Genomic DNA, 18,210 nt, shown 5'->3' with positions numbered 1-18,210 from the left:
TTTGTGAACATTACCAATTTGTCAATGTACGATTTCTCTTAAATTACGATAGATAAATGGCTGGTTCTTTTTTCCTGACACGGTATGCTTATGTACTTTGACGTGAAGCGGTCAAATTAGCACCCTCTTTGCGTTTTTGACCTTTAACCCAGAAAAATGTCCATAACTCAAAAGCGTTGAGGCCTCGACGCCATCTTGTTCGGGCCAACTGTCCATTACTTCTTCGAAATATTTCCGTTTAGGAGAAAAGGCCACATGCATTGCAATGTGCTTGTGCATTTGCAATATTATTTATTTTCCCTCTGGTGGGAATTTCCGAGACGCGCGAAAAATGACCAATTGTTTTTATTTTTATAAAACGGAAACCGAACGTCCGAGAGATTTCGTTTGATGACTTCCTGAAAGATCTCTCCCCCGCGCACGGCCCGACGCCGCCGCGAATTTTAGAAACGTTGCAGGACGTCTAGTAAGGGACCGTACATTTGCAATGTGGCGTTTCTCACTAACCATATGGCGAGTGCTAAAATGTTCCTTAAGGTATGGAAAGGCCTTGGAAAGGCCATAAGTGTAGACCAACATAACATTTATTTACATTAACATGTAATACATGCATTATGAAAAAAATGGGTAATTTAGGCTCCACGAAATAGGAATGGTTATGAAGTGGTTGTCCACTGGATCATAAGGTGAATGCACCAATTTGTAAGTCGCTCTGGATAAGAGCGTCTGCTAAATGACTTAATGTAAATGTAAAGGAAGAAAATCGTGTATGGTTGCCTACATGACAAAAAGGCGTTCTGATTACAAGTGCAAGTATCCAAAGTATAAGCGAAATCAGCACAGAAAACAGCATTGGCATTAATAAAACAATATTCCACGAATTAAGTCGCACGTAAATGCGTCTTTTCTCAAAAATTCTGTTCAGCAAGTCTAAAACAGTACATATAGGCATACAACGACACATTTAAAACATGGTTAACAAAGACAAATTTCTGTATATTCATGACGTTGAATTAGCATTAAGAAAAAAAATGAAACAAATTATCGCGTCTATAGGTTGTTGCAAAGGCTTGTGTAGCCTACTGGTTAAATGTGTCTTTTCGCACGAATTAAGAAGCACAAAATTCGTGTCTTTTCTCACGAAGCCAGACGAAAACGCACAAAAACGCACGAAATCTGCTGAAATACATTTTGTACATACAGTGGGGAGAACAAGTATTTGATACACGGCCGATTGCAGGTTTTCCTACTTACAAAGCATGTGAGGTCTGTCATTTTTATCATAGGTACACTCAACTGTGAGAGACGGAATCTAAAACAAAAATCCAGAAAATCACATTGTATGATTTTTAAGTAATTAATTTGCATTTTATTGCATGACATAAGTATTTGATCACCTACCAACCAGTAAGAATTCCGGCTCTCACAGACCTGTTAGTTTTTCTTTAATAAGCCCTCCTGTTCTCCACTCATTACCTGTATTAACTGCACCGTGTTTGAACTCGTCGTATAAAGAACACTGTCCACACACTCAATCAAACAGACTCCAACCTCTCCACAATGGCCAAGACCAGAGAGCTGTGTAAGGACATCAGGGATAAATTGTAGACCTGTACAAGGTGGTGGGATGGGCTACAGGACAATAGCCAAGCAGCTTGGTGAGAAGGCAACAACTGTTGGCACAATTATTAGAAAATGGAAGAAGTTCAAGATGACGGTCAATCACCCTCGGTCTGGGGCTCCATGCAAAATCTCACCTCGTGGGGCATCAAGGATCATGAGGAATGTGAGGGATCAGCCAGAACTACACGGCAGGACCTGGTCATAACCTGAAGAGAGCTGGGACCACAGTCTCAAAGAAAACCATTAGTAACACACTACGCCGTCATGGATTAAATCCTGCAGCGCACGCAAGGTCCCCCTGCTCAAGCCAGCGCATGTCCAGGCCCGTCTGAAGTTTGCCAATGACCATCTGGATGATCCAGAGGAGGAATGGGAGAAGGTCATGTGGTCTGAGAGACAAAAATAGAGCTTTTTGCTCTAAACTCCACTCGCCGTGTTGGAGGAATAGAAGGATGAGTACAACCCAAGAACACCATCCCAACCGTGAAGCATGGAGGTGGAAACATCATTCTTGGGGAGCTTTTCTGCAAAGGGGACAGGACGACTGCACCGTATTGAGGGGAGGATGGATGGGCCCTGTATCGCGAGATCTTGACCAACACCTCCTTCCCTCAGTAAGAGCATTGAAGATGGTCGTGGCTGGGTCTTCCAGCAGGACAACGACCCGAAACACACAGCCAGGGCAACTAAGGATGGCTCCGTAAGAAGCATCTCAAGGTCCTGGGTGGCCTAGCCAGTCTCCAGACCTGAACCCAATAGAAAATCTTTGGAGGGAGCCGAAAGTCCGTATTGCCCAGCGACAGCCCCGAAACCTGAAGGATCTGGAGAAGTGCTGTGGGAGGAGTGGGCCAAAATCCCTGCTGCAGTGTGTGCAACCTGGTCAAGAACTACAGGAAACGTATGATCTCTGTAATTGCAAACAAAGGTTTCTGTACCAAAAATTAAGTTCTGCTTTTCTGATGTATCAAATACTATGTCATGCAATAAAATGCAAAAATACTAAAAATCATACAATGTGATTTTTGGATTTTTGTTTTAGATTCCTTCTCTCACAGTTGAATGTACCTATGATAAAAATTACAGACCTCTACATGCTTTGAAGTAGGAAAACCTGCAAAATTGTCAGTGTATCAAATACTGGTCTCCCCACTGTATATGCGCGAATTTAATGTGAGACTGTGTTGGGTCAAATAGCCCTTACACAGCCTGGAGGTGTGTTGGGTCATTGTCCTGTTGAAAAACTAAGCGCAAACCAGATGGGATGGCATATTGCTGTGGTAGCCATGATGGTTAAGTGTGCCTCTAAATAAATCAGACGGTGTCAGCAGTAAAGCACTCCCACACCATCACACCTCCTCCATGCTTCACGGTGGGAAGCACACATGCAGAGATCATCCATTCACCTACTCTGCGTCTCACAAAGACACGGCAGTTGGAACCAAAAATCTCAAATTTGGACTCATCAGACCAAAGGACAGATTTCCACCGGCCTAATATCCATTGCTCGTGTTTCTTGGCCCAAGTAAGTCTCTTCTTATTATTGGTGTCCTTTTACTAGTGATTTTTTAATAATTTTTTTATTCAGCAATTTGACCATAAAGGCCTGATTTCACGCAGTCTCCTCTGAACAGTTGCTGTTGAGATGGGTCTGTTACTTGAACTCTGAAGCATTTATTTGGGCTGCAATTTCTGAGGCTGGTAACTCTAATGAACTTATCCTCTGCATCAGAGCTAACTCTGGGTCTTCCTTACCTGTAGTGGTCCTCATGAGAGCCAGTTTCATCATAGTGTTTGATGGTTTTTGCAACTGCACTTGAAGAAACATTCAAAGTTCTTGACATTTTCCAGATTGACTGACCTTCATGTCTTAAAGTAATGATGGACTGTCATTTCTCTTTGCTTATTTGAGCTGTTCTTGCCATAATATGGACTTGGGCCTTAGCCCTATTTGGTATCTTCTGTATACCACCCTACCTTGTCACAACACAACAGATTGGCTCAAACTCATTAAAGAAAGAAATTCCACAAATGAACTTTTTAACAAGGGACACCTGTCAATTGAAATTCATTCCAGGTGACTACCTCATGAAGCTGGTTGAGAGAATGCCAAGAGTGTGCAAAGCTGTCATCAAGGCAAAGGGTGGCTACTTTGAAGAATCTCAAATATAGAACATTATTTTGGTTACTACATGATTCCATATGTGTTATTTCATAGTTTGGATGTCTTCACTATTATTCTACAATGTAGAAAATTGTAAAAAAAAAGTGGAATGGGTAGGTGTGTCAACTTTTGACTGGTACTGTATAATCTGAAAGGAGAGAAATACCTGCACAATTTGTGCTTGTGTGTAACATTTATGTTGCAACTTTTTGACCAAAAGATCTTCGTCCAGCTGAAACTTAATAAACTGAATGGGAGCATATGCAGCAGTGTGTAGATATTTCTGTTCTTTCAACAAAGGTCAGCCTTGAAAAACTAAGCTGAAAGAATAGCTTTTATGTGTATGTTTTGTAATGGAATATTGCTGTTTTATATGGCAAAACACTCCAAGGCTCTCTCTTGTTTGGAAACGTTTGCTTTTATTGGATAGATCAGTAGGTCTGTTGTACTTGGCTTTACAGAACCGTGTCAGTTTAAAGCCGTTTTGTCTATGGTATATCTGTTGTAGAAAAGGAATGCAATTATATAAACAGACAAACAGAGCTGTTATGTTAAGATTGAAAAGTTATTTCAAGCTATCACATTTTATCTGGAACATGCAATTTTGGTATGTAGTTCCTCTCCTGTTGACCAGACATTGACATTCAATGACAAATACCTGGGATGACCTCTGATCTCTCAGGACTTAGGTGCTGATGAGCTGTCTGAGTGTGTCCAAGACTTCTACCAGAACATGTCCGACCGCCTCATGACCAATTTTAAAGGTGGGTTCAAACATGACTCAATCTGCCATAAAGGAATCAGTGTACGTAACAAAATGCACCACAAAAATATAAATACAATGCATTTACAAGATTCACAAAAAATTGTGTCCCAATGTGTGGTTTCAAAATAACAGAGTATAGTGTATTCTACTGCACAATAGTGTCCTGTTGGTCTTTTCGAAGGCTTAAGCATGAAATTAACAGAGAATCTCACTGCTGATAAGTACTTATTGCAGTGGGAGGCCATTCCTTCTCTTGCTAGAACAAAAGCGGTAACTGCTGCATGCTGACCCAGTAACGACGAACCTACCGATTCTACTTGTAAAATCGCAATGTTTGGCAGTAGCGAACAACTTCACTTTGAGCCAATTGGAGAGCACGAACCCCCACGTGGGAAAGCCAACAAAAAAATTGGGTATTTTTTCCGTACATCCACGGATGAGCAAGTCAAACTTCATATGCAATGTATGGGATGGTAGCTAGCTAAGTGCACAGACGCAATGCACACAACACTAAATACTTCCTCCAAGCTGTAGCTCCACCACTGTAGCTAGTATTGACATTATAATACAATTTCCATGAAACAGCTGCCTGTGTTAGCTGCCAAGTTAGTGCAGTGTCCTTAGCTAGCTTTGTTGTGCTAGCTAGTGAGTATTCTAACGTTAGCTAGCTAGAACAACATTTTGCTATGGGCTGCACTGGCAATATGTGATTATGGAAAGTGAATGAAATTGTTTCTACGTCATCTTGCTAGGTAGTTATCTCGCTGTGGTCATCTGGCTAGTATCATCAAGGGCTTTCTACAAAAAAGCAACATTAGCGCGGATAGCTTGGAATGTAGACCATAAGCAATACGCACGGATATATGCATTGCCAAGCAACGCTACTGCCACCTTCTGGCTTGGAGTATTTTAACAAGGCTGAGTGGCTGACGACTTCCAAGATTTTTGCTGCGTGAACACGAGATTGACTGCCAACACTCTTAGGTGGTGGGCCAAAGCTTTAAAATGTTTAGTTGATCAAATCCCGTTGGGAGGAGCAGATTTTGGGGGGGATATGATAGTAAAACATTCTTATGATGACAATAAAATTTGTTGGCACCTTGAATTCTTGCACATTTTCTCATAAAAAGGTATATTTCGAAACTCGGCCGCTCAGGCAAATTTGTCAAACTACTAAACTTGGAACCAATCAGAACTCCCGTACATACCCCTTGTGATGAAGGTAGCCAATGGCCTGCTTCTATTTATGATGAAAACGTGAGCTGTTATCTGATGAAGAGGAACAGATATAGCTAGCTCCCAGACTGAAATATGATCAAAATCTGTTTTCGAGTGCACAGAAGAGGTAACTCTGTTGACCATTTAGGCAATTTATTGAAAGCTGGCCAATGTTAGAATATCCTAGCCAGCTACTGTAAATTTGTGTTTCATTAGCTTTATCTCTGAGTTCCATTGTTGAATCATGTTTTGGCCTGATTATGTCTAATTTAAAGTATCTAGCTGCAGGCTTAATGAAACATTCAATCCTATACTTTGCATAGAAACCCAAATAAAATCATGTAGATAGAAGTCTGTGTCGTATGCTAGAATAGAGGTTTAAAAACGACAGCTGCAGATGTATATTAGCCAATACATATGGCATAGTTTACACATATAGCATTCATTGCAATACAATGTGCTAAGCAATAAGATAACCAGAGTTTGATTTCTAAACCAGATGAGTTTTCAAATAGCAGCTGCCCAATTCCATGGGAGGCGTGCATAATGCTGGATGCATTGGAATATAAGGTTTGGAGAATGATAGAGCCTGTAGGATTATGCAAARATCAGTTGGGAAATGAATGTTTTGAGTTTCAAATACTAAATGTTCAGTGAATGTGAGTATATTTATATGGTTTTAAATGATTAACTTTCCTACTAACCTAAAAGTAAACACTGCCAAAATCTTGAAAATCCATTAATTATTCTATCTATGACTGAGTGTGAGACATCTTTTCCATTTTGTACGTTTCAGCGTTCTTAACCGTAGATTCCCTGCCGCCCTGACTAGACTAAGACAAAAACCCACAAAGAAAAGATAGGCAAATGCATATGTGGTCTAAATAGTGACGGCAGGGCTAATTCAAACTGTAGGACTTGGTGAATAGTCCATGGAAGATAAGTGAGAGACAATGATGAATAAAGATGCTCAAACAAGAATGTGTATCTGTAATAGTGTTCTTCAACTCTAAAATGCACTGGACTGTGTAAGACAAAATCCAGAAAAGACAACAGGCAAATACATATGTGGTCTCAATGTCTAAGTAGTGACTGCAGTAGGACGGTTCTCCTCACAGGTGAGTGAATCAGCCCATGCTTGGTAAATAGCACTTGGTTGATATCTGGGAGCAGGTCACAGGAGAGCTGAATTGATCGTGAGAGACCAGAATTAATCAAATAAATCATCACAGCAAAGGACTGTAGTTTGTGAGCTAGGAAATGAACAGTCTGAGGCAGGGTGCTCTGCTTATCATCCTACTCCAACTATTGACATGGATAATGTAGCATTTGTTATTTGTCAGTGTGATATTGGGTCCTGCCTTGATGACTGTATTAGTTTTACACTACTTGTCCTATAGATTTTTGTAGTCTTCAATTATTACTTGGAATAAATTGAAAACCAAAATGCTCCTTGTCCTGGAATGACATGCTAGCTAGCGATAATGCCATCTGCTCCTGCTAGCAACTAGCAACAGATCTACTTGTTGTAAATAGCTATCTACATTACAAAGGTTGCTGTCGGGAGTCATTTTACAGCTTGCATTGATGGTATCGCATTTCTATAAAAAAATATTTTTATAAAAACTTCTTTTTTTTTTAAAGCCTTTACCTGAGCAGTTTGTCAGTCCTGTGTCTGCTACCTGAGACACCGATAACGTGATTGGCAGACATGATAAACAGCGATAGTACACACGTTTTTGATTGGTTTACAGTTTACAGTACTCAGCGGCATTTGCCTGTCCAGCTAGCAAACATGAAAGTAAGTATTTGTAAAAAATTTGCAAGAACTGACATTGCCAACAAACAGAAATGTGTTCCCCCACTGTCCCCCACTGTGTGGGGGGGGAAAAAGCATTGATAAGTCTAAGTCCTTTCATCCATATCAAAGGCTAAAGTCTTAATCTTTGGATCCTCTTTGACTGATATGGGAAACGTGTTTGGTAGATTTCAGGCCTTTAGACTTGTGATACGAAATAGATACCGTGTGATCTGTGATGGTTAGGTTACTTTCTTAATCTGTTACAGTTCGTAGTTACCTGTCAATTTGTAAGCAGTAACAACTTTTCAATTACCCAACCTCAGTAATGTAATCTGATTACTTTCCCTTAAGAGGCATTAGAAGACAAAAATGATTCATCAAATACATTTGGTGTGTCATCGTAGTGCTCCCTGAATTGTGGTCAGACTCGCTCAGGCAGCACTAACTTAAACTTGCTGTCACGATCGTGTGGGGGAGAGACGGACCAAAACGCAGCATGTGGAAAATAAGCCATCTTCTTTTATTTTACTACGACGAAGATGAACATGAAACGAAACACTTATACAAACTATACAAAAACAACAAACGACCGTGAAGCTACCAACGCAAGTGCACACACAAACTACTTACGTTCAACATAGACAATTCCCCACAACCAGCTAAAGCCTATGGTTGCCTTAAATATGGCTCCCAATCAGAGACAACAATAACCAGCTGTCTCTCATTGAGACCAATTCAGGCAACCATGGACTTTCCTAGATACCTACACTCAACCATAGACACAGCTAGACTACTATACTAAACATAAACCCAACTACTCTAATAAACCCCCTAAACCTTACAACCACCCTAGACACATACAAAAACCACATACATTCCCATGTCACACCCTGACCTAACAAAAATAATTAAGAAAACAAAGAATACTAAGGCCAGGGCGTGACATAACCCCCCCTTAAGGTGCGAACTCCGGGCGCACAGCAAAAAGTCTAGGGAGGTTCTGGGTGGGCTCCGTCCACGGCGGCGGCTCCGGCACTGGTCCCCACCCCACCATAGTCACTACCGCTTTCGTAGCCTTCCAAATGGCCACCCTCCACATTAACCACTGGATTAAGGGGCAGCACCGGACTAAGGGGCAGCACCGGACTAAGGGCCAGCACCGGACTAAGGGGCAGCACCGGACTAAGGGGCAGCACCGGACTAAGGGGCAGCACCGGGATAAGGGGCAAGCACGGATAGGGGCAGCTCCGGAATGAGGGACGGCAGCTCCGGACTGAGGGACGGATCCTGGCTGGATGACGGCTCTGGCGGATCCTGGCTGACGGCTCTAGCGGATCTGTCTGGTTGGCGGCTCGGCAGATCCTGTCTGGTTGGCGGCTCTGGCAGATCCTGTCTGGTTGACGGCTCTGGCAGATCCTGTCTGGTTGACGGCTCTGGCAGATCCTGTCTGGTTGACGGCTCTGGCAGATCCTGTCTGGTTGACGGCTCTGGCAGATCCTGTCTGGTTGACGGCTCTGGCAGATCCTGTCTGGTTGACGGCTCTGGCTGTCATGCTGCTGCGTCTGCTGTCATGGCTCGCTGACGGCTCTGGCTGGTCATGGCTCGCTGACGGCTCTGGCTTGGTCATGGCTCGCTGACGGCTCTGGCTGGTCTGGTGGCTGGCGGAAGGCTCTGGCTGATCCGGTCTGGCGGAAGGCTCTGGCTGATCCGGTCTGGCGAAGGCTCTGGCTGATCCGGTCTGGCGGAAGGCTCTGGCTGATCCGGTCTGGCGGAAGGCTCTGGCTGATCCGGTCTGGCGGAAGCTCTGGCTGATCCGGTCTGGCGGAAGGCTCTGGCTGATCCGGTCTGGCGGAAGGCTCTGGCTGATCCGGTCTGGCGGAAGGCTCTGCGGCTCCGGTCTGGCGGAAGCTCTAGCGGCTCCTGTCTCGGCGGGCGGTCTGCAGGCTCATGGCAGACGGCGGCTTTGCAGGCTCATGGCAGACGGGCGGCTTTGCAGGCTCAATACAGACAGGGCAGTTCAGCGGCGCTTGGCAGACGGACAGTTCAGACGGCGTTGGGCAGACGGCAGTTCAGCGCCGCTTGGCAGACGGGCAGTTCAGGCGCCGCTTGGCAGACGGGCAGTTCAGGCGCCGTTGGCAGACGGGCAGTTCAGGCGCCGTTGGCAGACGGGCAGTTCAGGCGCCGTTGGGCAGACGGGCAGTTCAGGCGCCGTTGGGCAGACGGGCAGTTCAGGCGCCGTTGGGCAGACGGCAGACTCTGGCCGGCTGAGACGCACTGTAGGCATGGTGCGTGGCGCCGGAACTGGAGGTACCGGGCTAAGGACACGCACCTTCAGGCTAGTGCGGGGAACAACAGGCACACTGGACTCTCAAGGCGTACTATTAGGCCTGATGTGTGGTACCGGGCTGAGGGCACGCACAACAGGGCGAGTACGGGGAGAAGGAACAGTGCGTACAGGGCTCTGGAGACGCACATGAGGCTTGGTGCGTGGTACCGGAACTAGTGGTACCGGACTGGAGACACGCACCTCAAGGCTAGTGCGGGGAGCAGGGACAGGGCACACTGAGTTCTCAAGGCGCACTATAGGACTGGTGCGTGGTACCGGAACTGGTGGTACCGGGCTGAGGGCACGCACCTCAGGACGAGTGCGGGGAGAAGGATCAGTGCGTACAGGGCTCTGGAGACGCACAGGAGGCTTGGTGCGTGGTGCCGGGACTGGAGGCACTGGGCTGGAGACACGCACCACAGGGAGAGTGCATGGAGGAGGAACAGGGCTCTGGAGACGCACTGGAAGCCTGGTGCGTGGTGTCAGCACTGGTGGTACTGGGCTGGGAATACACACCACAGGGCTAGTGCGAGGAGCAGTAACAGGACGCACAGGACTCTGGAGACGCACAGGAGGTTTTGTGCGTGCTGTAGGCACTGTCTTAACCAGACGGCTAGCACGCTCCTCAGGACGAGTATGGAGAGCTGTTCCCGGTGACATTAACTCACCAACACGTTCATTCGGACGAATGCCGTGCCTCATGCACCAAACCAGTACATCCCTCATAACTCTCTCCTCCAATTTCTCCATTAATTAACTCCTTTACTGTCTCTGCGTCACTCACCTCCAAATCCGCCCTCACCGGCTCCTTACGGTAAGCAGGAGGAGTTGGCTCACGTCTCCCGACTGACCCAACTAAACTACCCGAGAGCCCCCCCCCCAATAAATTTTTGGGTTTGACTTACGGGCTTCCAGCCTTGTTTCCTTGCTGCCTCCTCATATCTCCGCCTCTCTGCTTTCGCTGCCTCCAGCTCAGCTTTGGGGCGGTTATATTCTCCTGGTACTTCGCGGTCCAGAATTTCCTCCCAATTCCAATAGTCCTGTGTAGGTGGGTCCTGTTGTTGTTGCACACGCTGCTTGATCCGATGTTGGTGGGGAATTCTGTCACGATCGTGTGGGGGAGAGACGGACCAAAACACAGCATGTGGAAAATAAGCCATCTTCTTTTATTTTACTACGACAAAGATGAACATGAAACGAAACACTTATACAAACTATACAAAAACAACAAACGACCGTGACGCTACCAACGCAAGTGCACACACAAACTACTTACGTTCAACATAGACAATTCCCCACAACCAGCTAAAGCCTATGGTTGCCTTAAATATGGCTCCCAATCAGAGACAACAATAACCAGCTGTCTCTAATTGAGAACCAATTCAGGCAACCATAGACTTTCCTAGATACCTACACTCAACCATAGACACAGCTAGACTACTATACTAAACATAAACCCAACTACTCTAATAAACCCCCTAAACCTTACAACCACCCTAGACACTACAAAAACCACATACATTCCCCATGTCACACCCTGACCTAACCAAAATAATTAAGAAAACAAAGAATACTAAGGCCAGGGCGTGACACTTGCGCCTTTTTTCAATGCTGAATTGAATGTCATTGAGGAAACAAACATGTCAATGTAATTTTTTTGCATAGATCTTTTCTTAATTTAAAAGTAATCCAATAAGTAATCAGTTTTTCAACACTATCTGTAATCTGATTACAATATTTTTGCTGGTAATGTAACTGATTTATTTTTTTTATTTTTTTCTTCCAGTTTCTCCTCAACTTTGTGTTAATTATGTGACATGTCGGTGTCTGATATGTTTGCCATATCTCATCTGTTCCTCACTCTGTGTGCTATTTTATTGTGGGGGGCGACTACGTTTGGTTCAATTGTTCTCTACAACAACAGCTGGCCTTCACATAGAAACTAGCTAACTTTAGCTAGCTCACATCCAAATGCCAGTCCTACATTCTTCCACAAAACATAGATAGCTCGCTAAATCAGTTCAAAACCAACACCAAACTTTACAATGTATACAATAGGCTTTCCAACACTATCTCGCTACGCCATAGTCCAAGCTACGGTAAGAGCTAGCCACATTTTAGTTTTAGACAGGGCAAACACTGCAGCTAGCTACATTTCCTCGACCAAGATCAACCAAGAGACCAGTCAATACACAACTCAAACTGTAGCTGAGAAAACAAATTGCTAGCTAGCTATATTAAACCTCCAATGCACATGTAAAAAACACCTCTGTTGTGCACTGCAGTGTGCAAATGCACGCTCGCTACAATCATAAACCTCACCAGAGAAGCATTGCTATTTCAAATATCCAGAATAAATTCCAGTACGCTCCCTCTCCTGTCTTCTTGACATTTTAATCCAAATGTGCGCTGATCAACATTGCGAAACTAACGTCAATGCCATTTGAGAGTCTTGATTGTACTTGACAGCTCTGATCTGGATGCTGGAATAGCCCATGTGTTGGGCACACTATTTGTCAATAACGCCACCATGCAGGGCTATTCTAGGGGCGGGAGGATTATATAAACTGGGTGGTTTGAGCCCTGAATGCTGATTGACTGACAGCTGTGGTATATCAGACCGTATACCACGGGTATGACAACATGCATTTTTACTGCTCTAATTACATTGGTAACCAGTTTATAACATCAAGGCACCTCGTGGGTTTGATATAATATTATGACCAATATACCACGGCTAAGGGCTGTGTCCAGGCACTCTGCGTTGCGTCGTGCATAAGAACAGCCCTTTGTCGTGGTATATTGGCCATAGAACAATTCATAACTCCGCTTTAGGCTAGAGACAAGCTGTAAAAAGCACAAGAAAGATGCGGCTCTAGTGTACATGGGGATATCTTTGTTTAGTCTCTATGGCTGAGCTATACGACCTTTTAAAAGATAATGACTTAACTGTTTTCTTTAACTTTGCTTTCAATGGGAGTTGAGTCATATTTTACAATGTAAGACTGTCGCAATTAGGGTTGCAAAGCTACTGGTAATTTACAAAAGTTACCGGGATCTTTTGTAAATGTGGTAATTAACAAACTATATGGCAATCTATGGTAACTTTGGTCATTTATACTTGTAACGTTACAAAATGTGGAAGAAAGTCAAGGGGTCTGAATACTTTCCGAATGCACTGTATTGTAGTTGTTGTTTTTTATAGCTGTGTGCATATTGTCCGTGAGTTTCTAGTAGATAGAGAAAATAGCCTGAAATTAAAGCCTAATAGTTTAATGAAAAAATWATCAAATCAATTGTTTTCAATTAACTCTTTAACTCTATTGACTTTTTCACAACTGCCACCAGTTAGACGCCAAAACATTTACAGCAAATACATTTTGGCATAGTAAAATTTAAATAAGTGTGTTTTGAAAAAATTGTTACAATTAAGGATATTACATGCTGAAACCCCCATAGTGAATACAATTGGTGTTTAATAAGTTGATGGTTTATATTCAGGATAATGTTTTACAGCTTTGTCATTTATATTTATTTAAAAATCATCTTATTTAATTATTTCATATATTTAAGGCCAGAAAAAATTGCAGACACCTGTAATAATCTGAAATACCCCAAAAAGCCTCTAGATATAATTTTATAAAATTCCAAATAGACGGATTAGCTGATTGTCGCAAAAGATTTGCCCGCTTCAATGAGGCAGAAGTCCTTGTTTTGTGATTCTAGATAGACAGATGTCAGCTTTTTGTCATTGTTGCTAGCTATGTGGGGAATCGTAAGTGGCTCGTTTCATCTTGTTCTTCATATCATGTTTTGACTGATGCCACATCTATGCTAATGTGGCTCAAATTGGTTAGCTAGCTAACCAACAACTGTAACAATGTATTTAAAAGACAAGTGCTCATTGTGCAAATTTCTTTGTTTTCAATAAACATTGTTAACAACATGTAAACTATATTTCGTCACCAATCTAAGCCAACCCCATCTGTTTTGCCCCATAGTTGCGCGCACGTCAGGTTTTGTTGCTAAACAACCAACCCGTCTATAAACCTTGAAGGTTACCAAAATTCTGGTAGTTTACTGGTAAACCTATAAAGTTTCCAGTAATATACCCTCCCTTTGCAACCCTAGTCTAAATCAATTGAGCTATTCACCTTCTGAAAACTGCAGACAATTACTTTTGACTATCCATGGTCAATTCTACAAAAACTGATTTGAGCTATTAGAGGGCAACAGCCAGCAGACCAGGGTTTAAACCAGCAACCCTTGCAGTTATGCAAGCACACCAACTGTGCCATTAACGCCCAGACCTTTTGGCAGAAGACAAATTGAAAGTTTACCATAGCACTGCCAATGACAGATTTTTGGTTGTTCAAAAACGTTTGGTTTAAATGTGGAAATGTTGTATAATGCACAGAAAACCACCTTCTGTTGTAGAAACCATGAAAATTAAACACAAACTACATTTTAAGTGAGAAGTATACATTGGTCTGAAGCCAAAAAATAAAGGAAATGAGCACATGAGCACCACAATACCTACTTCACCAATGCTCTACCAAGGTTTTCCAGCACAAAGCTTTGACCGACTACAGTAGCTATGTTGGTCTATTGTACTTCAAACATTGTAACATCGTATGCAGGTTGTACTTTACATTTTCTGGATGGACTGTCCTTCATGTCTTAAAAGTAATGATGAACTGTCGTTTTCTCGATGCTTATTTGAGCTGTTCTTGCCATAATATGGACTTGGTCTTTTACCAAATAGGGCTATGTTCTGTATACCACCCTACCTTGTCACAACACAACTGATTGTCTCAAACGCATTAAGAAGGAAATAAATTCCACAAATGAACTTTTAACAAGGCACACCTGTCAATTGAAATGCATTCCAGGTGACTACCTCATGAAGCTGGTTGAGAGAATGCCAAGAGTGTGCAAAGCTGCCATCAAGGCAAAGGGAGGCTACTTTGAAGAATCTCAAATATAAAATATTTTAAATTTGTTTAAAACTTTTTTTTGGTTACTACATTATTCTATATGTGTTATTTCATAGTTTTGATGTCTTCACTATTATTCTGCAATGTAGAAAATTGTAAAAATAAAGAAAACCCTTGAATGAGTAGGTGTGTCCAAACTTGACTGGTACTGTTCATATTTTTCTCAACATATATTGCTCAAATAAACGTTTCAGTAAATTACAATTTTAAATAGCAAAGAACAGGCAGGTACCACAACAACAACAAAAAAAGCTCACTCAATCAAGCATGATGGTATTGTACATATAAAAGTTAGAAACAGTAGTGGAATGGGATAATGTCACAGTGTGAGTTGGAAAGCATGCAATACTTATTTAGTATGTATGCGGTACAAATCACATTATTGTGGGAGCACCTCCTCTAAAGTGTATGAATTAGGATGTTTGAGAAGGTTTGAATCCTAAGCAAGTACAATAGCTACTGTAGGTCAACGCTGTGTGCTGGAAAACCTTGGTAGAGCATGGGTGAAGTAGGCATTACGGCATTACGGCTTCAGACCAAACTTCCCATTTTAAACTTAGTTTTTGTGTTTTTAGTAGGCATATAGCTAATAAACTGTATTTGTGTGTGTGTGTGTGTATGTGTGTATATATATATATATTACACATACAGTTGAAGTCGGAAGTTTACATACACCTTAGCCAAATACATTTAAACTCAGTTTTTCACAATTCCTGACATTTAATTCCAGTAAAAATTCCCTGTTTTAGGTCAGTTAGGATCACCAATTTATTTTAAGAATGTGAAATGTCAGAATAAGAGTAGAGAATTATTTATTTCAGCTTTTATTTCTTTCATCACATTCCCAGTGGGTCAGAAGTTTACATACACTCAATTAGTATTTGGTAGCATTGCCTTTTTAAATTGTTTAACTTCTGTCAAATGTTTTGGGTAGCCACAAGCTTCCCACAATAAGTTGGGTGAATTTTGTCCCATTCCTCCTGACAGAGCTGGTGTAACTGAGTCAGGTTTGTAGGCCTCCTTGCTCGCACACGCTTTTTCAGTTCTGCCCACAAATTTTCTATAGAGTTGAGGTCAGGGCTTGTGATGGCCACTCCGATACCTTGACTTTGTTGTCCTTAAGCCATTTTGCCACAACTTTAGAAGTTTGCTTGAGGTCATTGTCCATTTGGAAGACCCATTTGCGACCAAGCTTTAACTTCCTGACTGATGTCTTGAGATGTTGCTTCAATATATCCACATAATTGTCCTTCCTCATGTAGCCATATATTTTGTGAAGTGCACCAGTCCCTCCTGCAGCAAAGCACCCCCACAACATGACGCTGCCACCCCTGTGCTTCACGGTTGGGATGGTGTTCTTCGGCTTGCAAGCGCCCCCCTTTATCCTCCAAACATAACGATGGTCATTATGGCCAAACAGTTCTATTTTTGTTTCATCAGACCAGAGGACATTTCTCCAAAAAGTACGATCTTTGTCCCCATGTGCAGTTGCAACCCGTAGTCTGGCTTTGTTATGGCAGTTTTAGAGCAGTGGCTTCTTCCTTGCTGAGCGGCCTTCCAGGTTGTGTCGACATAGGACTCATTTTACTGTGGATATAGATACTTTTGTACCTGTTTCCTCCAGCATCTTCACAAGGTCCTTTGCTGATGTTCTGGGATTGATTTGCACTTTTCGCATGAAAGTACATCTGTCTCTTATACACATCTAGATGTGTATAAGAGACAGGACTTATGGAGGTCTACAATTTTTTTCTGAGGTCTTGGTTGATTTCTTTTGATTTTCTCATGATGTCAAGCAAAGAGGCACTGAGTTTGAAGGTAGGCCATGAAATACATCCACAGGTACACCTCCAATTGACTCAAATTATGTCAATTAACCTAACAGAAGCTTCTAAAGCCATGCAATAATTTTCTGGAATTTTCCACACTGTTTAAAGGCACAATCAACTTAGTGTATGTAAACTTCTGACCCACTGGAATTGTGATACAGTGAATTATAAGTGAAATGATCTGTCTGTAAACAATTGTTGGAAAAATGACTTGTGTCATGCACAAAGTAGATGTCCTAACCGACTTGCCAAAACTATAGTTTGTTAACAAGAAATTTGTGGAGTGGTTGAAAAACGAGTTTTAATGACTCCAACCTAAGTGTATGTAAACTTCTGACTTCAAGTGTGTGTCTGTGTGTGTGAGCTAGATGTAATGAAGACAAAAGTTAAACCTAATGTGGAATGTTTTCCTTCCAGGCTCTTCAGAGCGTGTGAAGCAAGTGATGGACGAGGTGGAGAAGTACATTATGACTCGCCTAAGAGCGTCTTCTGTCCCGAGACCACAGACGATGAGAAGAAAGACCTGGCCACTCAGAACAGGATACGGTAAGGACTACAATCTTCTGCCTGAAAGACAGGCAGTTTTATTAAATTGTTTATGAATTGGGGTGTTTGTCACTGTGGGCAGACATGCATGCAATTATCCTCCCGTATCTGTCAATGTGCGTGGTAATGACCCTTTGTGTCACTGTGGGTGTTTGTCACTGTCTCACCCACCACCGTGTGGGTTGTACAGGGCGTTACACTGGGTGGACATTCAGATGCTCTGTGTGCCAGTGGATGAGGAGATCCCAGCGGTGTCATACAACATGGTCAAAGCCATAACAGGTGAGTCATGGATGGTGTCACACAGGATCCCATTAGGACTCAACCAAACATGTCTCTTTAAATCATGGGTAGTGTTCAGAGGACTCTGCAGTGTGTTGCCTTTTTTGTTCGTTTTTTAACCTTTATTGAACCAGGAAAAGCTCATTAAGACAGTGTCTTTTGCAAGGGAGACCTGGCCAAGAAAGCAGCAGCAGCAGTCAATACAATTTTAAAGCATACAATATCTGACCTACAGGAAACATTTTCACATCTCAGGATTGTGAACAGGATTATGAATTGTGTGTTGCATCACAGACGTCATCGAGATGGACTCCAAGTGAGTACCAAGGGACAAGCTAGCGTGCATCACGCGCTGCAGCAAGCACATCTATAGCACCATCAAGATCACCAAAAGTGAGCCAGCCTCGGCAGACGACTTCCTGCCCACCCTAATCTACATCGTACTGAAGGCCAACCCACCACGCCTGCAATCCAACATCCAGTACATCACCCGCTTCTGCAACCCCAGCAGGCTCATGACTGGAGAGGACGGATACTACTTCACTAACCTGGTACGTGTCTCTGTGCCACTTCACACCACTCCCTCATGCCCACACCGAGTTGATGAGAACCAAGCACACACTCATTTGGTTCATAGCTCACCTCCTGTGTCCTCTCTCTG

The 18,210-nt window shown here is 42.9% G+C and overlaps 1 pseudogene; it reads left to right on the top strand.

Annotated features, from left to right (window-relative positions):
- LOC111950501 (rab5 GDP/GTP exchange factor-like) overlaps positions 1–18,210 on the top strand; it is a 33,396-nt pseudogene that overhangs the window by 14,744 nt on the left and 442 nt on the right.

This window comes from Salvelinus sp. IW2-2015, linkage group LG23 (genome assembly GCF_002910315.2).
Source record: "Salvelinus sp. IW2-2015 linkage group LG23, ASM291031v2, whole genome shotgun sequence".
Taxonomy (NCBI): domain Eukaryota; kingdom Metazoa; phylum Chordata; class Actinopteri; order Salmoniformes; family Salmonidae; genus Salvelinus; species Salvelinus sp. IW2-2015.
This window is presented reverse-complemented; position numbering and strand designations above follow the sequence as displayed.